The sequence below is a fragment of the Coturnix japonica genome, chromosome 12 (genome assembly GCF_001577835.2).
Source record: "Coturnix japonica isolate 7356 chromosome 12, Coturnix japonica 2.1, whole genome shotgun sequence".
NCBI lineage: Eukaryota > Metazoa > Chordata > Aves > Galliformes > Phasianidae > Coturnix > Coturnix japonica.
In genome coordinates this window covers 2,748,922-2,774,571 of record NC_029527.1, presented here as the reverse complement: position 1 = coordinate 2,774,571, position 25,650 = coordinate 2,748,922, and the positions used below count along the sequence as shown (strand labels likewise).

Below are 25,650 nucleotides of genomic sequence, written 5' to 3'. Positions count from 1 at the left end.
AACTGTAATGGTGACAGTAAGATAATCCAAATTTACTGTGAATCTGAGTTGTAGAACCATGCTGGGTTCTTGCAAGATGGAGAATGGCAGAAATGTGTAGAGACATAAGTAAATATCCAGTGTGGGCTTGTACAGCCTGTCGAAGAGAAAGCTCTGGTAAGACCTCACTGTTGCCTTCCAGTACTTGAGGGGAACTTACAAACAGGAGGAAGACCTATTTTTTACATGGTCTGATATTGACAGAACAAGGGAAAATGGCTTTAAACTAAAAGAGGGGAGATTTGGATTAGATGTCAGGAAGAAATTTTATGCTCAGAGGGTGGTGAGGTACTGGAACAGATTGCCCAGAAAAGCTGTGGATGCCCCATCTTTGCAGGCATTCAAATGCCTGGTTGGATGGTGCCCTGGGCAGCATGGTCTGGTGGGTGACAGAGGTGGGTCCAGAGCAGGGTTGTTGCAACTAAAGAATCTTCATGGTCCCTCCAACCTAAGCTATTCTATAGTTCTATTATATTTTTCCTCCCATGTGTGTGATCTCAGTATACAAAGTCACAATAACTAGGGCTACAGAAAGCACAACAGAAGTAAGAGCAGACAGTGCCACTTCATTCAGCTTAGAAGAACAGCTGTCCAGTTAACACAAATTTGAATTTGAGATTTGATTTATGTGAGAAAAATCCACAAGGGAGGAAGAGAACTTCAACAGCTGGAAATATATTTTGATTGCATTCTGATTAATTTCCTGGAGAGAGGGTAATACACTGTCATTTTGCAAAAATATACTCAAAATTTTTTTGTCCTCTTATGAAGCTTTTAAAGCTGTATCTTTGCAAAGATACAGAAGTCCTCCATAATGAGTTTTGTGATTCAATTTATATTGCAGACTAACTCCAGATAAGACATTTGTAGCCCATGGGAAAAAAAAACATTTTATAAACAGTCTGGGTGTTCTGATATTCTTTTCAGTTGTCTGTAAATGCCTGATAAAAAAGGGGACCCCTTGCAAAAGCTGTTCTAAAGTCAATTCAACTGGCAGAACAGGAAAGGGGTCAATTAAGCAGCTAAAAGAAGTTTCTCTAGGAGAAAAAGCAGATATTCATTCCTGGTTTTTCTTGGGTTTTACTGATGATGGCAATTACATATTCCTATTAGCACAGTCTTTCACATTTTGCTATTTCACTTATGTCTATATAAAGTCATCCAAACTAGATCTAATATGTCTTTAAAAAGACATTTCTTTTTCTTTTGTTCTTTTTTCTTTTTTGTATAAAATATCCTGAGTTCACCTCAGAGCAAGGAATTGTTTGGATACCAATAAAACCTTAAATTTCACTAAATAAACTCTTTGATGAAAGATATCACAGGCTTTTAACTAAGGTTGCTGAATGCCCCTCCCTATGGAAGCCTGTCCTGCATCTAGGTACACCCATGACCAGTATCTGTGGTAAGGAATGGCACTAAGTTAGTGAAGTCACATTTTGGCCAAGGTCACCACAAATATCCTGTTCTGTCTGTTGCCACTAAGAAGTGCAGTTTCAATTCTGACACCCTGCTTAGCATCCTTTACTTTGCCATCGTATCAGTCAACTACCTTTAGATAAGAAATTTGGGACTGGAGATACTTAATTCCATTTCTTCTTCAGAGATACTTAATTCTATTTCCCCTTCTCTGACCTCAGCAGCTGCACACACAAATGCACTCGTACATGCAAGCGTGATGGGAAAACAAATGTGGTAAGATGGTAGTTTCAAAGAAACATCATCAAGGTTGATAGTGTTTTTACTGAATGTCAGAAGCTTGTGAATTCCTCCCCAGGTACCTTGGCATTTGGAGAAATGAAATAAATAAGCTGACAGGTAAGAAATGTTTTAAGCAAAGTAAATGGTTGGAACATTAGACTGCAAGAATAGTACGAGGAAAAAAAAAACAGAAAAGAGAAAAAAAGAAAAGATAGACTCAGTGTGACCTATCTGAGGGTTGTAAGTAAAAGCAAGGGAACATCAAAGTACTTTGAATTACTGTAGTAAGAAAATATTGTGGAGGAGGAGGAGGAGACAAGACATAATAACATATTATATGGTACTGACAGTCACTGTCATTTCAAACAATAGCAATCATAAGCTTTCTATCTGAAGATGTTTTAAAAAAGCACGGGTCATGTCTGTATTTGTGGTACTTTCTGTATCACACTTGTAAAGAAGCTTTCCTGACAATTGCACTTTAACAATGTTCCTCATGCAGAGTATGCAACCAAGAGTATGCAAGCACTTGCCTGTTCATGAGGATGGTATCCTTCTAATAGCACTGATATGGAAATGATGCTTTTTGTTCAGGTGCTTCAGCAGTACATGGATTCCCCCGAGAGGCCATTCTCTAGTTAGCATGTCCTGGAAAAAATACAGAGCCATGCAATTAGATAACAGGTTAGAGAAATACACGTCCTAAATGCAGTGTCTTTTGAGTCTTTTGCAGAAATGGTGATGATATTCTGATTTAGGTATGGTAAGATACATGAGATTAGATTAAAATAAATGCTTTTCCATTCAAATATAAATACTGAAATAAAAACTTGAATTTTTCAAAGCTTTCAGAGAAAAGCAGTAGGCCATCTACTATTTACATTAATGGATTTATTTAGTTGAGTATTTTTTGTTTGTTTCTTTTAAGTAGATTATGTAACTATCTACCTTGTAAGTGTTGACTGGACCACAACACAAAGACAAGAAAGCTAGTCATGCTTTACTCACTGCATTTTGTACAATCAAGTGTCCAAAAGACAATCTGTCATTCGAAATCCACTACAAAATCCCATTTTAAATTTAAATCACTGAGCTATTAGTACTCAGTGATATGGGCTGAGCCTCTTTAGAAAAGGAGACAGTCCGTGATTTATTTCAGGCAGGGCGAGTTCATGGACATTTTGCCTTCAAAAGAACTAATTTCCTAGGATCTAGACTGTCAGGTAACTTAGCAACAAATTTGACCTTTATAGGAGATGGTAATAGTTGAAACAGTGAACTCTGAAAAGAAGGTGGAGTTTCCCACAATGTATCAGACACAGGTGATAGGTGTTCACTAGAGGAAGAGTTACTTCAATGTTGTTCTTGTGGATTGCTTTGTACTATTGGTTGCAGCATGCAGGGTGAAAGCCATAGCCCTTTGCCTGAGGAGCTTGCTAGAATTCAGCTTATAGACAGAAGAAAGTGACTGAACTAGAGTAGTCAGTCTCTGCTGAGGCATCTAATATATCCAAGACACCCTCACCAAGGGCCAGTAGAGGGAAACAGACCCAAACCTGTTTGTACCCATCTTTCAGATCAATTTCCAGCCTACTGAAGTTTATTCTAAATGAAAGCTATCATCACATTTTACCAATGTTTATGTGTTATTTTGGAACACTGATAATTTTTGCTAAATTTAATTGTTATACAGCATATGAAAGGCTGTGCCTGCTGAAGAAGATAGTTTGAAAAAAACCATCCCTTTTCTTGAATGATGTTTTGATGAAAGAAGTACTAACACTGTGCAAATGTCATTTTTGTACAGAAATATCCCCTTATTACTGTTTGTTGTAGCAGAAGAGGCCTAAACACATGAATAAGGCAAAGCATTCTGGGAGACAATATCTTTTATTAGACCAGATGATGCATCTGGAAAGGAGTCAAAGACTACTTCTGATTCAGACCTGAAGCAGAAGCTGCCTGGCCCAAACCTGACTTGTTTACTAGTAATAGCATCTGGTATCATAAAATTTACTGCCTTTTCCTCTAAACGTTGCCTAAATTTTTATTTTGCAATTTGCAATGACTCGCTGCTTTGAATTCTTACTAATTCTCGAGTTCAAGGTAATAGACATTTTTCAAAAGCCAAATTCAAAATTTGAATATTTAGTTCCACTTACAAATATAGTCACTGAAGTCTCATTGTCCTTCAGGACTTAAAATCCAAGTCCTCCTTTCACCTCATGACCTGATGTTTTAGGAGTCTTCACTGGCACTGGGTCTGGTAAAGAATCCTAAGGGTCTAGCTTGTAGATAACACTCTGTTAAAAGTGTGTTTCATCGTTGTGTAGGTGTTATGACCCTCACTCACCTAGAAGAAAAATTCTTATTCCGGGTGATCAGAGAAGCCATGGAAGAGTTCTAGGAACAACAAAGTGGACAGTGAGACCTTTGAACATAGTGACCCAAGTTTACCTATAGTTACTGATAGTTGTTCCACAATGAGTAGTGTAACAAAGTCAGTCAGACCCTTTGAAGCAGAGAATGACGACGGAAGGATGTTGGAGGACCTTTAAAGAAAAACAACTCAAAAACAAAAATAACCACCATTTTAGGCCTGTTTAATTTGGCAACACTTTCTTAAACTTACCACTTACTGAGAGAGTTTGTTGACACATTATTGTATAACGAACTTGTAATGCAGTGGTGGGATGCTGCGTTTGAAACGATGAGATGCTGCATGGTAATGAAAGGATGCTTATGCCATGGTAGGAGACTTGTTTATGTAATGGTGAGAAGACAGAGACACTATTTGCTTAATAGTAGGGTGCTGCTTGTATACTGATATAACTGTTTTGACAATGGAAGAGAGTGCTGGCAAGATTTAAGAAACCCCAGCTGCCAAATGACTTTGTTTTTACTCTCATTCTTTTTACTGAGGCATGGAGTGAGAAGGTCTAACCTTTTGTTCCCGTTGCATTTTTTACATTTTATGTTGTTTTGTATTATGTTTAACAAACTGCTGGCATCTGGAGTCACAGCAGTCCTTGGCCCTGAAGCATTGTTTCCATTACAGCTTAGGCCCCCTTCTTTGCCTTTTTATTTAAACAACACCCCAATTCTGCATCTGTCTGTGCAATAGCTTAATCTCACAAAACTACAATCACCATGTCCTACCCAGTTATCTGGTCGTTTAATTTATTTTGCTATATGCATAATGCTTTGAAAAGATGTTTATGATAATATCTTACTGTTTTCCATTGGTTTCTGCTTTTTCAAAGACTGATTCAGCAATTCGACATATATTGAATCACAGAAGAATTTGAGTTGGAAGGAATCTCTGTGTGCTCCTGCAGATCTGAGATGCAAACTCCAGAAAAAACTGCTTTCCATGCATGAATCAAAACTCTTCCTCAGTTTCCTCCAGAACCCTCAGAATGATTCAAAGAGGAAAATGAGTAAAGCAGTTTTGTTAATTGAGAGGATGCGTGGTTCATATTATCTGGATTGTTTTCCTCTTTCCTGAGGTGATGTAGCACCCAGAAAGACACAGCCATTAGTATGAAGTGACTGAATTAGTCCTCCCCATTAGTTCCTTTGGAAGCTGTAAGTTACTGTGCCCTTGTCATTGGCATAAATTGATTCATAACTTCTTTATTCATTGCAGATAGAACTAGAGTCAGATTTTAATAATAAATTCAGTATTTTAATTTCTCCCAGTTCTAACAGCAAGAGTAGTTTTTGCATTTTCTTTGTTGGACTGATGAATACATATTTTATAGCCCAAGGTAAATCACGTTTGCTCTAAATACAAGTGAGTAATGCAGAAGTTAGACGATATAACGCTCCCAGGTTGGAAATTGTGACACAATCAGAATAAACTAAAATAAATGAGAGCAAAGTTCAAACATACATCAAAGTATTACGCTCAGCCCTGCTAGATAGTAACCAAAGATACAGGTCTTTTCAAAGGGTAAACCACCGTGCATGTCCCCCAACAAAAACAACTCTCAAAATCTTACCATTTCCCTCTTTTTTTGCATTCTTCCTTCCAAACCCCAGCTACATTTTGTGAATAGTTCTGAGTTCATCTTAGAAATTCATAATATGTTCCTCTAATTTGGCCCTGCTAGGCAGGGGGTTTGGAACTACATGATCCTTGAGGTCCCTTCCAACCTGGGTCACTCTGTGATTCTGATTCTGTAATTGCACCTGTAGTTCCAGAATCTCTCAGTTTCCTACAGGCAACTTTATTGTGTGGTAAATACATCTTCTCTAAGAAGAGTTAGTTTATTTAATTTTAAACCTCACAGATGAGGGCATAATCAATGAATAAAATCTAAAGTTATATATGAGATAATCATAATTTATTGGACTGAAGGGACTATTTAGTTGTATTTTCAAACCAATGACAAGAACATAACACAGCAGGATTCTCACATTTGATCTGCATAAAGGAAGACATTAAAAGACACACCGACTGCTACATCTGAGAAACTGCTTTTCAGTATTAATTGCACTGGAAAACAGGGAGAGTAAAATACTGCTTATATTGTTGAACTTTTCAAATCAGGTAATACATTTTGGGGTTTACGCATTGCTATTTTTAGCAGAGGAATACTTATAAACACAAACAATATTATTCTTCTTTCTGTTTCTTTCATTCACTATTCTTTTTCTGTAGAGTAAAAGTCATCATCTTTTTTTCCTCCAGAATGAAATGCAGGTGAGCAAGAGCACTTATTTATGTACCTTTTGGTACATAAATAGCTGCCCTTTTTTTCAGATCTGCTAGGGCTTTAAGTATAGAATTTCACACTCAGATTGTTACTGACAGAAATTAAACAATAAATTCAGCTGAAAATACTTTTTTTTTTTTTTTCCCAGTGAAGAAAATACTGTAATCTTGATCTATTTTTATGTCTATTGGTTCTGATCTGCTCACACTACAATATCTGCCAGACATACTTACACTCACATCTAATCAGTTGAATGTGTAGAAACAAAATCCAACCAACTAAAAAAAACACCCAAAGAAAATCAAGCTGGAACAGGGGGTCATGAATAACAACAGCAACAACTGCAAAGCAAAATTTTCTCTAATTGTGTCATTATCATTTGTAAGTATTATGAAATTGCACCTTATAGAAATCATCTTTGGTTGGATGCAGGATGTTTTTTCTGGATTTTTTTTTCTTTTTTTTTTTTTGAGCTGATGAGTTATGAGTATTTTTTTCTGAAATAATGACAGATGGCAAACAAATGAGGGATAAACTAACCTGCTCAATATTATGACATGAAATTTAGCATTTAAATTCCCATCTGGAATGCCTCTACACTCAAATAGTCTTCTGGGGTTTGGGTGTGGATTTACTTGAAGTGCTGCACATTTCTGAGTCTGTAATGTAATTTCAAGTCCCAGGCAATATGCTGAGGCACACACGATTGCTCAACTGATACCAAAACCTTAGGGACCACAGAAGGTAGCAATTACATACTCTCATAGGGTGCTCAATGCCTGGGGGTTTTAGACAGTATTACTGCAGAAAACCAGCACAGTACACTGCTTAATAGCCATTTCCTGAAAACTATCAGCATTGATATTGTTATCATATACTGATTTCAGCTCTCCCTGAAATTTTATGACTTCAAACTCCCTTTTCCTTTACTGTGAGCAATTTAGATGCAGTTTATAATAACACAAATCCCAGCTAGTCTTCCAATCAATCCATTATCTTCCAAGCTAATCTAATCAATATGTATATTGACATATATTAACTTACAAACTCACAAAGATTTTCAGGGACAATTTTTTTTTTTTTTTTTTAAAGATATTAAACTAGTTTCAAAAATGCATTTCAAAACCCATTTCACCATGATTTTCCCATTATCAGCCAGCATTACATAGATATGCAAATGATAGATTTTTGTTGCAGCAGTACCTTCATTTTGGTATTTTATGCATACATTTTAATCATACTTGTAAATTCTTGAAGGTGTTTGTGGCTTTCACTCTCTCCTTAGTGCTTCTGTGACATTACTCATGACAGTATTTTTACCATACTCAAAGACAAAGGAAAGATAAAGAAATATACAAAGAAAGACCAGACTTCTAACCCCTTACACAACTGCCACTGAAAAGAGACAATAATTTTACACCATTACTTTCTGAACATCAGATCCTGGTTCCAATGTCTATTTTTTACTAGGTTAAGGCTGACTCAAATTATTCTGTTTATATTTTGATCTTAGTTTACCTTTCCTCCTCCCACCACCCCCAATCTCCCTAACTCCTCTCCCTTAGTTGCAGTTTCCCACACAGCAGCTGGTGTAAAACACAGCTGTATTGTCTTTAATGACGACAGAGAATTCCCTAGGGCCAACTCTTTCCCACATTGACTATTGAGGCAAACACTTGTCTTTAGGTTTCCTATTATTTATCTACAAATCAGATGTATAAACAAATGGAATACACTATTTCTGTCTGTGGAAGAAATTCTTACTAAAGAATAAAATTAGGGTAATAGAGACGCTATACTTGGGGACTAACGGAGGACTTCTTCATATTATAGAGACCAAACACCTGAGGAATATAACTGTATGAAGTGTTATGGTTATGTGTTGCATATGAGGCTAATTATCAGTGCCAGCTCTCAGTTCTGTTAGCATTCTGCCATCAATCAATGGAGAGGCTTGGACAGACCAATGAATGTGACCACATCTGGAATATTGTGTCAATTCAAGGACAGGGAACTGCTTAAGGGAGTCCAGTGCAGAGCCACAAAGATGATTAAGGGAGTGGAGCATCTCCCTTATGAGGAAAGGCTGAGGGAGCTGAGTCTCTTTAGACTGGAAAAGAGAAGGCTGAGGGGAGACCTCAAAAATGCTTATAAATATGTAAATGTTGAGAGTCAGCAGGTTGGGGAAGGCTCTTCTCAGTGATTTCCAATGATGGGGACAAGGGGCAATGAGTGCAAGATGGAGCATAGGAGGTTCCACATAAATATGAGTAAAAACTTCACAGAGAGGGTAATGGAACACTGGAACAGACTGCCCAGAGAGGCTGTGGGGTCTCATCTGGAGACATTCAAAACCTCATGTATGCATTCCTGTGTGACCTAGTCTAGGTTTTCCTGTACCAGCGGGAAGATTGGACTAGCTGATCTTTTGACATTTCTTCCAATCCCTGAGACTCTGTGATTCCGTGACTCAGTTTTCAGAGCTGGGAAATAGAGATTTCATACCTGTTCACCTTCCTCACAAGGAATTACAGGGAATTCCTCAGTTTCCAAAAGTGATATCCTATAAAGCATTAATTATTGTAGGTAGGAATTAATACAATTATCACTTTCTGGAGTAAACTCCACTAAGTTACAACACTAGTGCAAAACAACCTGCCATATGTCCTGTCCCAGCTGTTTCTGAGATAAGCCTCTGCCATACATTTTTCCAGAGCTTCTATGAAGAGTGACTCTGAGTCAGTTTATTGCTATGTTGAACAGCTCTCTTGAAACCACTCTAGCACACTGCATAATGCCTGCTGAGTTTTGAGAGCCCTTGTTTATTCCCATGAGATAACTGTGATTTTTACATCTACTTCAAGAACCTAATTTGTGAATATCAAAGCCATGCTAACTACCGTGGTTTAGATTCTCCCCCAGTTAAATCCTCTGACTTCAAGGAAACTGTGTCAAGTTACAGCTGATAAGCTCTATGCCCCATTAAATCAGAAACTTTCTGAGAAATTGTTCCATAAAGGTGAACATCTCTGTAAGCAGAAAGTGGTTAAAAGGCTCATGTACAACTATACTTAGACACAAGCACTGAAATCTTTTTTTGCTTAGATTTTAGTATAGAATGTGTCCAAGTAACACTGATTAGCTGTTGTCGTACTATGAGGTCTAGATGTAACACTTGCTGATTATGTAATGCTGTGCTTATCTCTTTCAGTGGGTCTCAGGAGTTTTAAAAGTTAAGTAAGTCACATTTTCATTTATATCACATTTATCCAGCAAGCCCACCATAGAATAATGTTTATATGAATTTAAAATCAGAGACTTAATGGTTAACTTCCTCATATATGTAATTGAAACTTCATTTATAAGTAAGTGGAAGCATTGCAAGCCAAAGTGACCTCCGAAATATATAAGTGAACATGGAAAGTTAACACGTTGAATAGTAATGTTTCCATCCACTGATTCTAAACAGGGTACAATGCTTTTTTTACACCAAAAACAGCTATGCCTGAAATAGGATGAACAAAGGGAAAAGGACAGGTTTGTCAGTTAGCTCAGTAGGACCAAGATGCTGCTACCTACCTGGCCAAGACACATGAGATAGCAAGTCACTCAAGAGAAGTAGCACTTCCTGTGGGATGTGATGGCTGTAGGTCTTGTATTTACAGTTCAGTCATAAGCACCCTCTAAGAACAAGAGAAGAATATCGTTGACCTCCTGGTTTAAGAACCATCTATAATTTTTGATTTGTTACTTGCACTAGTAAGGCATAGTAACTCTGACTTATAGACAGCAACAAAAAGGTAGCTTTTAAATCTGCCTCCTGCTGTTCTCCTTGGTTGCCCCTTGCTTACATGAAGAAAATGCACATTTATTTTCTCAGCTTATTTCCATACCCATCTGTGATTTTGGTTGTGTATCATCCTCCTTCCCAGTTGTCTCTTTTTCTAAGGGGCTTGTCCTTACACAGAAGCCAAGCTGTATTTTCCATAACCCTTGTCATGTCGTTTTAGTTGTTGATTATGTTAAATGGCATGAGATTTATCAGGACTTATATGAATAAGACAGCTTCTCTTAAAGTCACTCCATAGCTCAAGCTAGAGATGTACACGTGGCAAGAATCAGATTAAGCCTCAGATCCCAAGTGACTTGAAGCGCAAGAGCAAGAATGTAAGAATTTGAAGAGCTTTTTGCTAACAGCATCCCTCATTTTTCCATTAGATACCAACTAAACTGGATCTCAAGTTTGAGTGAATTAGAGTACATTTGTAATCCTGTTAAAGGTGAGATCAGGGAAGCCCCACTGAGCACTTTCACAGACTGCTCCACAGTCATCATTGGACTCAAGTTGTTTTTTCTGCAGTTTCAGTCTTCACAGCATATGACAACAAGAATGACAAAAGCTGCATCAAATGACCTCCATGACCCCTGAATGTTTCAGCATCATTTGGAAGCAATCACATTAAAATAAGCCATATTGGTACTCTAGCTCATTATCTGCTTATGATTTGAAATTAATTCAGCCTAGAAATTGAAAATCTCAATATAGGATTTTTGAATTATCCACCTTGCAAGCAAAACAGGCTTTTATGCCTGAGTCACCAGATCTTTCTGGCCCTCTGCTGTCCAAAGCTAAAGCCTTTCAACTATCCCTACTATGCTATGAGCATCAGAACACAGCTTAAATTTTAAAGCCACTCCACTGTGGCACAAACAGCTCATTCCTGTGCCACTACTCACTACTCGTAGGAGCCACACAGTGCTGTGATCTCTCATGCTCACAGGAAGTGCATCCCTGTCACCTACTACAATTTTATCGGGGCAGTTTCAGCCCCTTTTTCTGTAGTGACATTTCCCCCTTCCTAGTTCAGCTGGGGTCAAAATTAACAAAATGCCTTACAAACTGAACCAGACTACAGGGAAATAAGCCAGGATAGCCATGATTCACATTAAATCTCTTGTAGCTGGGCTGTGACTTAAAGAAAAAAGACTTCTGTATTTTTATTTTCCCCTATAGAAAATGAGTTCATTAGGGTTAAACATTTTTTCTCCTTTATTTATTTATTTTTATTCCCTGCCCCCAGATTGGCTCATCCATCACTAGAATCAATATGAATGCAAAGATTTTGGAGGATTTGTTGTCATGGAAACTACTTCTGCTCTCTGATATCCCTTACAGGCTTTCCAGACCTTTTCTTGCCTTTTAAATTACTATTCTGTCCTACATTCTGAACACACTGTATTTTAATTCCACATTGTAAACTTGATTTGAAAGCAAACTGTTCACAATCACAGCAAAAGCAACTGCCAAAAGATAAAACAGTCCCTGCTGAAGACAGAAGTAAATGTTTGAGTGCAATACCAACTGCAGTCCCAAAATGGCTGCTTAGGAAAGCAAGCCTAAAAGCTCTTCCGCTCTGAAGGCTCAGTAAGCAAGTTATGAGTTCTGTGAGATAGGCTTTATGTTTCTCTCCTCTCTTTAAGTTCCTCTTTTCTCTCTGGAGCTCCTTTGTTACCCAGAGAAAGGCTTATTTTGTGATTAAGGCAGTAAGGCATGAAATTAGGATCCAGACCAGTTAGAGTTACTCACATAAATAAAGTCTGCAGGATGCAATCTTTGGAGTCCCTTCTCCTATGTCTAGTTTTTGCAATCTGTTAGTCAAATCAGTTAACTTTTTGCTAGCTTGGTTGGTTGTACAGAACATGGATATAGACAGCTGTCAGGAGTACTATACTATAGCCTGTAGAGAAAGTTTTCTACCTTGTCTAAAATTTCACTAAGTACAGATTAGATGATTAGGGCTGATCACCAGCTGCCTGAGAACTGCCATGCTGTGGGGTTGTGGCTTAAGGACCCTGTTTTGTGTCCTTATTTATACACCCCTAAAATAGTCACTACTGAAAAATAACAATAAGAAGGATCTACCCTAGGACCTTTAGAGGTTTAGTGACAGTGTGACTTTGGAGAATGTTTAGACTCTAGATCATTATCTTTTAAATGGTTGAAATCAGAAGACTAGTTAGACTGTTAATCCTCTGACTTAATATTTTAGGAGAAAGAAACAAGCCACAGCTAGCAAGTCAGCAAGAACCTTCCCCTCCCTTTTCCCCCCTTTTAAAATTAATGATACATTAGTTTCAAATGCCTTTTCATGGCCTCATGTTCAGTACTTGTTTTGTCAGTGCTTCTTAAGGGGTAGTAATTTCAAACTGAAGGAAAATGGGTTTGGTTCTTTCACTCCATAAAGAATATAAAGATGAAAAAACCCCGCTCGCATTTCTTATAAACTTACTGGTTGATGGATAAGTGACGACAAAGAACATTCAAAGTACTGCTAAGAAAATTTTAAAAAGAAAAAAAGGAAAAAAAAAAAAGATCCTAGGAAGGGAAAACATTAGAGCAGAAAATGCAAAAGATAATTCTCCAAATAGAAGACAAAGTCTGTTCCAGTTATTTTTGTAAAGGATTGATTGCAATTTGCATCCTGCTCAACTAGCATCTGCCATCAGCATCACTCAGTAGTCCTTTTATTTACTTTGTATTTTGCCTGTGAATGTTTCTTGATGACATTTCCTTCCCAAATCTTTGCGCAGTGATCATCCATCCTTTTTCTTAATCCTGAACGTACCTTGCTACAATCTATGGCTGATTTTCCAACCATCACACAATTAGGAGCCTAGGTCACCTAACCAGAGTTGTCATGTTGGCACCTCAGCATGCTGGGACAGATTACAATTCATAAATCGTATTTGCCAGGGAATACATTTGGGATGTGGGGGTTCTGTGATACAGGATAGCATCTTGTGTTATCCTCTGTGAAAGAGGAAGAGAGCAGGAAAAAAAAGACAACTTTGAATCACAGTTTGCTTCTCCTCCTTATACCAAGCTTGCAGAGATACATCTGGAGATATCAGAGAACAAAACACTGTTGTGAGACAGCCTGCCAAAAATACCCTTAAGCGCTTCATGGTGAAGGGGACATTATTAAATGGAAACTGCACTCATACAAACAAACAAAAATACAGATTTTGAGTGAAAGTGATGTTTTCCTTTTCCATTCACCATTGTCAAGCAATAGCATTCCCACAGTGACTTAAATTGTCAGGAAACTGTCTCTTTGTTTGGCAAACAGGGACAGAAAAGCCTCATCCTGCCAATAGCCCTGATGTTCCTGTGCAGTGTTTTTTTAAACTCTTCTTGATTCCATATATAATTAGATACAGATGTTGTTTGTGTTTATCCAGTTGCCTTTTAGTCCAACTCAAAGTATTTTGATAACTGACACAGGAATTTTCATATTTTATCAGCCATTTACCATCAGTTTCAAAGCGAACCTGTAGCTTATTTTCCCATAACCCTCAACATGAGGTGCAATGTGCAGAAATATCCTTTGTCCACTTCCATTTCTCAAAAGCCAAAGGATTCCATTTGGAGAACATCTGAGAACCTTCACAGGTTTATCTTAAGAATCATTTCACTAAAAATTTATATCACCTTGAAATTACTGTCAAGAAAACCACAGTCTGTGTAAACCAGCAGGTACTAGGACAGTCCTTAATCTTAGAATAAAATGATACCCTTGAACCACTTGCAATGCTAGCTGCAAATTAGGGAGATGGAGCTGAATTGGGTTAATTCTGCAAAGAAGTGGTTATCCAAAGATAAAACCTGAAAAACCTGCTGCACTCTGTTAAAAGTCAATTAGGAAAAGTACTGATAGCTAGAACACAGTCTAGAACTAATCGCAATTATTTACAGTCAGGTAATGACCTAGCTGTTTGTATTTATTTTAAACGGTAGCTGAATATGTGAACAATTCTGATATCCTGCACATTTAAATTATATCTGCTGGTGGGCAAACGCGTCTTTTTTTTTTCAAAAGAAAGAGCACAGGAGTTAAAAGCAGGTCAGGAAGGGGGGGATACGCAGTATTAGAAAGAATAACTGGCAGTATGACAGCAGGGGTTTTGCTAATGTAAGCAGCATATTGTGTCAAAAGAAGATAGCAGAAATCTCCTGCAAGCCTGCAGGTTCAGCTGACTACAAGCATACATAGTTGCAAATTCAATTTAACTATAGCTAAAAAGCTACTAGGCTAAGTTTTGGAATGCTGGGAGTTTATGGACTGAAAGATTCATAAGGACAGAAAAAATTGCACCTTGGTGGGAAATGACTCTGTGGTGTAAGTTCTCCATTAGCATTAATGAGATTCATATGTCTAATTTCACACACACCGAGACAGTGCAGTTGAAGAATAAGATAGTACTTGTAACTGGTTTTCCCAGTAGCAGTAAAAAAAGAAGTAAAAGAACATTGTTAAGCCTCACACAAGACACAGAAGCCTCCCTTATCCAAAGGGAAGGAAGACAAAGGTAAATTAATCTGGATTTAAATAAAGAAAATTAATTATCAAGAATAGTTAGGTTTCTGGAAAGTCTAGCATTGAAAATAAATTTAGCTTGTGTTCCAATACATACATTTAAAACAGCATTTCACTTAAATTATGTACTAAAAGTAAGTACCACTTGTCAACTCTTGTGTCAACTCATCTGCAAACAGGAGTGGTAAAGAAGTAACTGTAAAAGAACTTGCATTCTGCCCTGAGCAATGGCTTACATCTTTACTATAACACAGACGCAGATAGCAACTGGAATAATCAGTATTTAGCACAGCCAACTAACTCTTCCAGGCATAGTTAAGGAAAGCACAAAAATACCATGAGTAAGTCTTACAGGTTTCTGGATCAAACTGTCTTTCAGACGGTTGTTTTCTAAGGGTAGAGATGACCTTGGTTAGCATGTCTTCTGTTTGATTTCCTGGAAATCACAGGCACATCTAGAGTCAAATTGATAGCACTATTCATAGCATATCAGATGTTTCTCTGCTTTACAGAGATGAAAGCTTTAACTTTTGTTTCGATGCATTCCTGAGCATCCTCTCCAATCTAGCCTATATACCTTTCCATGCCTCAATGGATGGTTCAGGCACAAGTATTTAAGGAGCAAACAAGGGGTGAATGTGCCGGTTGGTGTTCCCTTTAGTGTCAGTCATTCTTATATGTGACTAACTAGTGTTAGCAGCTGAATATAGTTTAGGTTAATGAGCCATTCTGTGAGAAGCAGCTTTCCAGTTTGTTGGGTTGATGAATTAATCACCACTACTTAAAGCTCATTTTTTACATTGGAAGGCTGCCTGCTGCCAGTACAGAATCTGGATAGTTGTTCTGCATCGTGTCATGGCTCCAAGTTACATCCCAGGAATAGACAGATACATGTGAACTACTGATACACACCAGCTCACATCTATCAAACAGAACATAAATTCTCATTTAAGCTATCTTTCTAGAAAACTTCTGAAATCACTATGTAAGACTTACCAGCATAGATTCAAATTTGGTATAGTACTCTTTCCAGTAGTTCTTTGTCATATCATCCAGCTCAGATACATTATAAACATCTACACTATTCAGAAGAATTTCCGGAGTTTCTTTCTTTTGCTGTTGTGGGACACAAAAAAATCTCAAAAAAGATGGAACTAAAACAAACCAATCATGCAAATTGAGCTGTTTTCAATTATGTATGCTCTTAACTGAAACTTCCTAGTTTCCACATAGTTATTCTAGAAAGACTTTTCATTTTAATAAAGCCTCTACTAGAAATTTTTGTGCATAAATCTTACCTTTCCCTTTCTTCTGTTGCACAGAGATAACATTCAAACAGAATGGGAGAAACCCATGGGGATAATACAGCCAGCACAACAGAACCTCAGCACCCAGAGACTAACTCCACAGTACTCAAGGAGGCAGACTTACAGATGGCAGCCAGGCTCAATCCACAGATCAGGTCATCAGGTGAGTTCAGAGCGATGAAACACATGGGCTTACAAGTAGAGATCAATCAGTCAGAGACGTGGCTGTGACTAAACCAGAGATGAATGCTACTACAAACTGCAGCTCCCATCCCTACACTACGTTTAAATGGGATTCCTGGTCCAATGGGAAAAGGATGTATGTGGAGGCCATTTGGGGCTGATTAGGGCCATTAAGTCTTAGAGGCCCCAGGAAATTATGTCTCTTTTTCTTTCTCTACCTGGCTGAAGAAAAAAATATATATATATGTATGTATATATATATATATATATATATATATATTGTAAATCTGTTACTTAACTCAGATTAAAATCTAAATGTTACTTTATGTTAATCATAGAACCATAGAATAACCTAAGTTGGAAGGAACCTGTAGGGATCATTGAGTCCAACTCCTGTCTCCACACAAAACCACCCAGAAATCAGATCATGTGTTCAAGAGTATTGTTCAGACACTTCTTGAACTCCATCAAGTTTAGTGCCTTGAACACTTCCCCAGGGAGGCTGTTCCAGTGCCTGATCCCATTCTTGGTGAATAACATTACCCTGATATCCAGCATGAGCCTTTCCAGTTGCAGCTTCATGCCATTTACTTGGGCTCTATCACTGGTCACCAGAGAGAGGATGTATGATATAATGGGTGATACAAGGTATGATATAATTCCAAAACAAAACTTTCTAATATGGGAACATTGTATTTGCTGACTTGACAACTACTTAGAGACAGGCAGTGAAAAATCATATGTTCTGTAGGAGACTAGGGAGGGTACAAGAGAAAGTTCTAACAAAAGTTCCATTGGAGAATCAGCTAAAATGAAAAAACAAACAAACAAACGAACTTGAAAAATCTGTGTTTTAAACTGGTATTAAATCCTCCTGTTCCTTATGGACTGTAAACTGTGAAGGGATAAGGGCTTTTTGTTTCTTTGAATTTTATAATATATTGTTCAAGTTGCCACAAGATGAACTTAAACTGAACTTTTAGTGGCTATAGGGTACTTTAAGAGATACTGTACTACATGCTGAACTCTGAATGTGGTCAGAGATAATAGAATCAGTGCTGCCTGGGGTAAGGCTGTTTTTCATGGCATGAAACAATCATTCTTATGGTTTCCATTTTTCAGTACGATTTTCCCATCTTCCATAAAGGCTCTCGTGAACACATTCGGGCTCTGAGCAAAGTCATGAAATAGAGTTACAGAGGGCAGGATCTCAAATTAAGTAAGTGACCTTTGTTCTCTAAGAGCGGGATGTGCATTTCCTGGAAGCAGCCATGACAATTGCAAAGGCAGATTTCATCAGTCAAAATACTAAAGGCAGTAGGCTGTTATTCATGCATCTGTAGATCATTTGTTCTTTAGTGGTTTCTGTTTGTTTGTTTTTGTTTTCATACCATCTGGGGATCACGGAAATCACACAGAAAGAAAGAATCAATCTTGTATCTGTCATGGCAGCTCAGTTCTGACTTAATCCACACCAAAGCTATTTCTTTTCTCTTTCATATACGTAGCAAAGGGAATTTGAGTTGCTTCTTTCTCTCTCAGAACTATTGAGACAAATAATGGGATTTATCTGACTAAATGATAGAATCATAGAATACCCCAGGTTGGAAGGGGCATTCAAAAATAATCCTCCCCCACACACTCCCCAGCTGCCCACAGAAATCTTCATTCATTCTCTGAAGAATACTACTTGAAGGATAGTGTTGCATACCAAAACGATAAACCTCGAACACACACATGGGAAAACATTCTAAACTGGATGAGTGCTATCAAACTGTGGTACACAGATAAATCAACTGCCCAATATAGAGAATATTTCTTGCTGGAGACCATAAAAAATGTCTTTATAAGCAATAGAAGTGGCATCTGAAAGCTACCCAAGTTGTTCTTTTCTCACTAGACTAGCAAAGATTCCTGCCTGCTTTGTTGCTGATATTTGCAAGTTTCACGATAGTTATATGGAATTTATAAAATGTGTATACATTCACACACACTGATGCACACACCATGTCTGTTTTACACACATGCCCAGATACTGCTTCAAAGATACACTCATACAGGTCTAACCACAAACTGCCCTTTCTGCCATTGCTGCTGTAGCTAGAAGGTCTAAACAAGCACTGAGCTGGAATGCGGTATAACTGCTTCTAGCAGAAGAAATGAAACAGATTTTGAAAGCTCATGAAAGCTGAAGGCACAACCACTACTCATTTGATACACTGTATGTCAGCTAGCACAGAAAGCATTGCAAATTATTGGAAAAACAGAAAGATTCCTCTAGTGTATTATTTTCTCAGGATTACTTGTGCTTGACACACCCGTTTGCACTGTGTAATGGTGGGGAGATATATGGCTTGTTTGTTTTTCTATCTTTTCTCTTTATTTGCTAAGTCAAAAAAGCAGAGCTTGGGGCATCATCTTAAGGGTGTTCTTTGTATAAAAGATACGCCTTTAGAATGCCCTTCTCAAATGTGTGTCTAAGTGAGATGCTCTGTGTTACTCTGAGTTACTGCTAGTCCTGCTAGTCTCAGACCCAGAGACTGTATGCGTGCCTTATTGTTTCCTTGAAGAACCACTGTCACATTAGGTACTCTGCACTGATATGACTTACAAATACTCTTGTGAGATTCAAACAGAGAAAAAGATTCCCCATCTACTTTAGTTTAAGTAGTCATCATTTTTAAGTGCCTGTAAACCAAAAATTCTCACTCAATCCAAGATCCACTTCTTCAGAGGACTCTTTGTGAACAGATTCCTTTATATGCATATAGGCATGGATGCAACCTGATGCGATGGATGCGACTGTAAAAGTGCAGCATCCTGAGCTATTTAATTCAACCCAAGGAGGTAAATAAGTCATTTTCCACCCTTCAGATTCTAGCTTAAAAGCCAACTTCAGCACCACAGCTTTCTTAACATATCAAAGAGAAACCACAACAGTGCAAACCTTTATTTTAGAGAACACTTATTTTAGAGAAGGGATTGAACTGCAGCAGAAACTGAAGCAACAGGAGTGTCCCTTGTCTATGTGCAGTTTACCTGAGCAGTCTAATGACTGTGATATTCCTCTGACCTAATCACACTAAGGACAACATGGAAATTACTTATTCTATTCACATCACAGATTAAATTAGAGACTGTTTTAGTTATTTAAAACAAACAAAAAATCTCACAGAATATGATTGGAATGCAGCTTTCTTAAGTTTTTTGTTGGATTGGTTGGTTGGTTGTTTTTTTAAGGACTAATAGTTTTTATTATTTTTCCCATGGCAAAAAGAGAAGCTTACTTATAAAGCAAAATTTTCAGTAGGAAAACATGCATGTGCATAATGCACACAAGCCTGCACACATTTGTATGTATTCATACATACATATGCATGCACATTCATGGAAATAATTGCTCAAAGCATGAAAAAATGGATTTAATTATGTAAAAATCTCAACATCCACTGAAATTACTGAGAATCTGTAACTTCCGTTGCCTTCAAGAGGAAAATAAAGATATTCAGCAGCTGCATGTAGGATGCAGCCTGCTTCCACTGCTGCAGAAAGCTCTGAGAAATGTGCCGATATACAGATCTCACAGTTTCTGCTTAAAGTGGTGAGAAAATCAATTGCAGACCAAAATGGCCAGAGGCAAAAAGATAAGATGAAATGTGACTGACAGAAAGACAGCATCCAGTAATGCTCAGTCAAGTGAAAAGGCAAAAGAACACAGGAATAGTAAAACCTATCCATTTTTCTTTTAATTGGGAGGGGACATAGCAGGCAGTTTTGGTGCTCTAGGCAGTCCCTGCTAGGCAAAGCCTATAAATGTTAACTGTTCTATTCTGAAGCAAAACATGCAAAACATATATAGGTCTCTTTATATCTTACACTATGCCACAGTCAAATTGGACTATGATTTCCAGTGACACTAGGGTGAAATGAGGTTGTCAAATCATGTCAGAATGAAGCAGCACAGAAATATTCTTGTGCTTTCTGGTGCTAAAATAGTTTAATTCAGCCTCTGCCATACCTCTTTCTCCCTGTTCCCCACTGTTTGTGGTCTTCAGTATTGCAAACACAAAGTACCCCAGCAGTGTTTTTCCCCTCTGTCTACTTCATGCTCTGAAAAGGACTGAAAGTCACAGAACAGAGCAGGAACCTAAAATACTGGCGTTATAATCTCAGCAATACAGCTTGCTTCCCTTTTGCACTGCTTCAGTTTACCCATCCATGAAACACATTGTCTGTGGCATCCCCTAAAGGCTTATAAGAGATTTGAGGATTTAATGCACACTAATGTATTTGGCTGAAATAACTCCATAATTATAAACTATTGTTACTGAAAGAATCAAAGTTGAAGCATTTGAAAATCATGTGAGACAGAATTGGAGACCATTTTTTGGTATTAATTTTTCAGTAATTTCAGCAGTTAGAAGGGACTGAGGAAAAAGAACAAATGATGAGGATTTAATTGCTATTAGAAAAGATCAAGCTGAAGAAGAAAAAAATACTGACCCATCCTGCACTGTAGAAAATCTATGTTTCTTGGGGCACTGTAGCACAGTACCTGGCTTCTGACAGTTAATGGTCAAAACATTTTGGTGCTTCTGTTTTTTCTATTCTTTCAGTTTTTTAAATCATGTTTGCTTGTGATAACATGAGGGAGGAAATCCCTCTCTCCTGCCTGATAGCAATGAGGTTGGTTCCTTAGTAAAAGCTGCTCTTTAAGATAGTGCCTATTCTTTATGATTCCTGAAGCTCTGGGACAGCTTCTCTCCTATGCAGATGAAGGCCAGAACAGCAAAGGAAATAATTAGGAAAGCTTAAGTATTAGTGATGCAAGATGGAGAGAGTTGGAAGCAAAGCCAGAACTACTTAGAAGGCAGGCAGCAGCAGAGAAAGCTTTGAAAGGAAATCATGTTAACTTTTACAGTAGGGGCAGTGGCCCATTACATAGGAATTAGGAAAGGAAATACTTCCTAGGGGCTGGTTTTCACAGAAATCTCCCTGTCTGTATGTTAATTAATTGTTCTGGGGATCACTTGATTAGGGCTTTACTCCATGATCTTTGAAATCATATACCTAATAGGCATTCATTGACTTAGGAATAGGAAATTCACAAACAAAATGAAAAGATTTAGAGATTTACACAAGAGATCTAATTTCTTTGTAACCATTTGCTTGTAACAAACAAACAGAACCTGTCTCCATGGGTTCCATAGTCTGACTTAGTAAGACAATCTTGTGGGACACTTGCAACTGCCACTGAAAGCACTGCTGTATTTCAGAAACTCAGAAAGCACTGTCCTCAATCCAGTCCAATCCTGAAGATAAATATTCCTTTAGGTAAGCTGAAAAATAATCAGAATTTTCTTTGCTGCCTTGAGCTCTGGGCAGAAGTTGCTTCTTCTGTCTACAGATTAGACAGACAAAAGCTCTTTCATCCTGTCTTGCTTGGGCACAACATATAAGGATAAAAAAATGCCACAGAAAAAAAAAAAAAAAAAAAAAAAAAAAAAAAAAAAAGAAAAAAAAAAGATATTGAATGATGAGAAAAGACATTAGTTTGTGGAAAACACCAAAACTAGAATTGTACAGGCAGTTTGATGTATGACTGAACTGTAGAGCACACTTGTCCTTACAGGGCTCTGGTAGTCCTTGCTTTCATTGCCACAAGCTAGTACTGCTGTGCTTCTTGATTGATGTTTTTCCCTACATTTGTTTTCATGGCAGTCATAAGAGGACAGGAGAATCTAGCAACAATTTTTGTTTATTAATGGCCTGAAACATTAGAACACTTAATGGAAATCCAGTAAACATTTATCAAACCAGTAGTTAAGGTAAATGAAGTTGAAATGTAGAAAGAAATGAATTAATATTGGTGTAGCCATTAAAAATATTGCTGGTGCCCTTGAAAACCATACAGTGGCATTATTTCCACTAAAGTAATTATTAACATCAGGTTCTGAGTCAGTCTCTGAGCTTTAAATCATGCCCACCAAATTTTCTCCTATTGCTTGAGCTAGACAGGTTCTATTAGTTCTTGCTTTGAACAGGTCTTACCAAAAACGTCTGCAAATAGGAGCTATTGTTCTCCAAATGTTTGTCCTTAAAGCAGTAAGGAGAAAGCCACTGTTGGGGTGCAGTTTAATGAGATGTTAATATAGCAGTGGGGGAAGATATGTGTAAGTGCAGCTGAGGTTGTGCTGAGGAGTTCACTTGACAAAAACACTGTTAAAATGTGGAGAACTCTGAACTAAACCAGAAGTTGAAATCAAAACTTTTCTTCAGCGAGGAAGTTCTTGTTAAATAGCCATGGTTTCAAATATGTGCTTTCTGTGGAGAATAACGTCCTGCTCTCTGTTCTGCAGTGACAAAACTCCATAGTCACAGAGAAAAAGGATGAGGTGAAAAAAAATTTTGTGTGACATTGAAAGGCTGGAGTAGGAGAATAAATTAGGATATTATGCGACTTTATAAAGCAGCTTGTCACTTCATTTAATGCAAACTGAAGTGAAAAGCAGAGCAATATAAAAAGGAAGAAGAGTTACCCTAGTAAAACAGAAAAACAAACAAATGAGGAAAAAAAAACAACAGAGAAATAGGTTTGGATAACAAGCTTGCTCCTGTACAACTGCCGTACTGTTCTGACATCAAACTTTCCAGCCTCCATTAAACTATGAGCAAATACATTGTCATTTTGACACAGCTCATCTACTGTTTCCATACCCTTACTCATTCATACTGGAAGTTGCCACAGCAAACATGTAGAGTATGTAGAAGGTCATAGATTTACCTTTAGGAGCTGTTAGGCACATATAGGGGACTTCAGTGATGCTAGCGCTGCTGTGATGTCAGGGACTTGATGCAATCCTGGGACCAGTGCTGCCTTACTTGCTTCACTCTGATAGTGTAGCACTGATGCTCTCATGCCTTCTGAAGATTTGAGAACAGCCTGATCAAGAATCTGTCTATAAGCTTTATTTATTCATTCATTCACTCATTCATTCAAGGGAAATTGTAGACTGCAACCATGAAATATCACAGTTTTCCAAGAACTATAAAAAGGGACATTGATCTGAAGAAGGAAATTAATGTTGAGTAAGATACCCAAGCTTGATAATCAGCCAGTACTTGTAACAAAATGGGAACTGCTCTAACACCTTCATTGTGGTAGTATCCTCTTTTGTGGTACAACTATGTAGGATGCATCTCAAGGTTTGAGCCAAATGGCACCTACGACCCTGAATCTTCTGACTGTATATTACATACGTAAGCACCACTGTGTCCCCCAACCCTGCCCTAACAGTGATGGTGCATGCCATGCCATCTGTTCCTGTGGGCCACCAAACAAATTTCCAGTGTTCTCACCTGACTCGGGTGACATAGGGATGTCAGCATTTAATTGTTCTTCCTGCAGAGCAAAGCTTAGTGAGCTCACAGTGAAGGTGGCAGAGGTTACCCTTCCTGGGAATCATACTTCTTTTCCTCCAGGGAAAATGTCTGCAGTGGTGGGTCTGCATGGGGCACACACAGCTGTAGTCTCAGCAAGGACAAATGTCTGAAAGAGAAAACAAACACAGAATAAAGCTGGATAAAATGGCAACTGACACCACATGAAGCTAATCACCCTTTGCAGCTGTTGTGGGTTTGGAAGGCAACCAAATTAAAAGCTTTCAGGATATTTTACTTTTGGCTTATTTCTCCTCTAACTCTAACCTGCTTCTGAAAGGAGGTCCCTATACTCTGACAATCATAAGCAAAAAATAGGTCCATCAGTGTATGTGCAAAGCAGGTATCTAATTTACATGCAAAATCAATGTAATTGCAAATGCAAATTGAATCATTTCTGCCAAAGGCGGCTGAATTTAGTCATTTGTATACATATATAAATACGCGTGATTTTGGCAAAATCAATACAGTGCCAGTACCCAATCTGACGTTTTGAATACATCAAGAGACCCCATATCCTCACTATCACTTTGCTCTGAGAATGGCAACCCACAGCAGAGCTATGTACATAACAACACACACCCTAAATATCCTCATGTGCTTTGCTACCCAGAGTTGGACTAAAAATCACTTTAATTTGGTGGATATTTAAGGCAGATGCTAAAATCAGTTTTGCATATATTAAACTGAAGGTTGATTACAGAACACAGAGCAATACTGCAAGAGACTGCTCAAGTCAAGGCTCTTCTCTTTCAAGCTGTTTTGCCCAGTCAGAAACTCATCTGCTGGTATGTCTGCCCTGCCTTTTGTGAGGAAACAGGCCAATGTGTTGCTACTGCATAGAGCCACAGGAAGGCAAAAGTAGCTTAGATCTGAAAGCTGTGCAATTGCATTAGCACAGCACAGGGCTGGAGATAATAAGCCCAATGCTTGGCAAGTCTAATGAACTTGGATCAATGCCACGCTAACAGCAGTGACTCAGATTGCAGTTACATCGTGGTGTTTGCCTCAAAGTCCGCCCAAATGTGCCTGTGTTGTCAAACTCTGCCTTAGGTGGTTCAGGGAAGACCTGCTCTTGGTATCTGTTTTGGTTTCCAAAATATTTTTAATGCTAGAGCTTGTAGAAGTTTATAATCAGTACTTTGTCCACTGCTTCTGGCTCTCCCACTTATTTCCACCAATTGTAATAAATCATTTGGCAAAGTACAGGGTAACAATAAGGTGGTCATCACACACAGTAATATAACTGCAGTCAGAGGAAGGAGGAAAAATTATACCTCTGGTAGAGGTGCAAACTCCACATTAGGAGTATCGGTTTGCTTTATTAGTTTGGAGATAACCAGGAGAACTGAGGCACTGCTTCAGAGAGCTGGGTGAATTTCTTCTCCCAGGATGAGTTATTAGGAACACAGATGTAATCAGTGGTTAGCCCGATGGATCATGGCCTGGCAGCAAGGTAAACTGGCTCTGGAAAAACAAACACACACATTTGAACTTCCCTTCCGTTAGTTTTTCAAAAATGAATGGACCAAAAGTAAGTGTAGTGGCCAGCTCTCCCTCAAGCTGTCTCACATCTTCCTTACTGTCAAACATGCTCCTGGAGGAAGCAGTTTTTAGGGATTTCACATCCACAGAATCACTTTGAAAGCATCAAAAATGACATTTTCCTAGTCAAGTCTCATTGAACTCTGAGCCAGATTCTTATCTTGTTCTTGGAAGATTATTTCTGTGCTCAGAGACATTTGTATCTTTCTCAGTTTGCCACAAGCAATGCAATTCTCTGCTTCTTCTCATCTTGGGAGTCACTACTGAGACACAGCAGGATGAAGATATATTTGCAAGAATTGACAGGAAGGAAGGCCAGATAACCAAACAAACATC

General features: G+C 38.1%; 1 long non-coding RNA gene across 2 annotated transcripts; it reads right to left on the bottom strand.

Annotated features, from left to right (window-relative positions):
* Nucleotides 1–1,240: 1,240 nt before the first annotated feature.
* LOC107319722 lies at nucleotides 1,241–25,230 on the bottom strand. 2 transcript variants are annotated; one of them, XR_004308772.1, is made up of 5 exons: nucleotides 25,047–25,230; nucleotides 23,689–23,878; nucleotides 10,041–10,144; nucleotides 4,094–4,143; nucleotides 1,241–2,388 (listed from the first exon to the last, which is right to left on the bottom strand). It is a non-coding gene; the product is annotated as an uncharacterized LOC107319722 (long non-coding RNA). The 2 variants fall into 2 exon arrangements; XR_001557902.2 differs by lacking the exons at nucleotides 23,689–23,878; nucleotides 25,047–25,230 and adding an exon at nucleotides 15,192–15,463.
* Nucleotides 25,231–25,650: the final 420 nt, after the last annotated feature.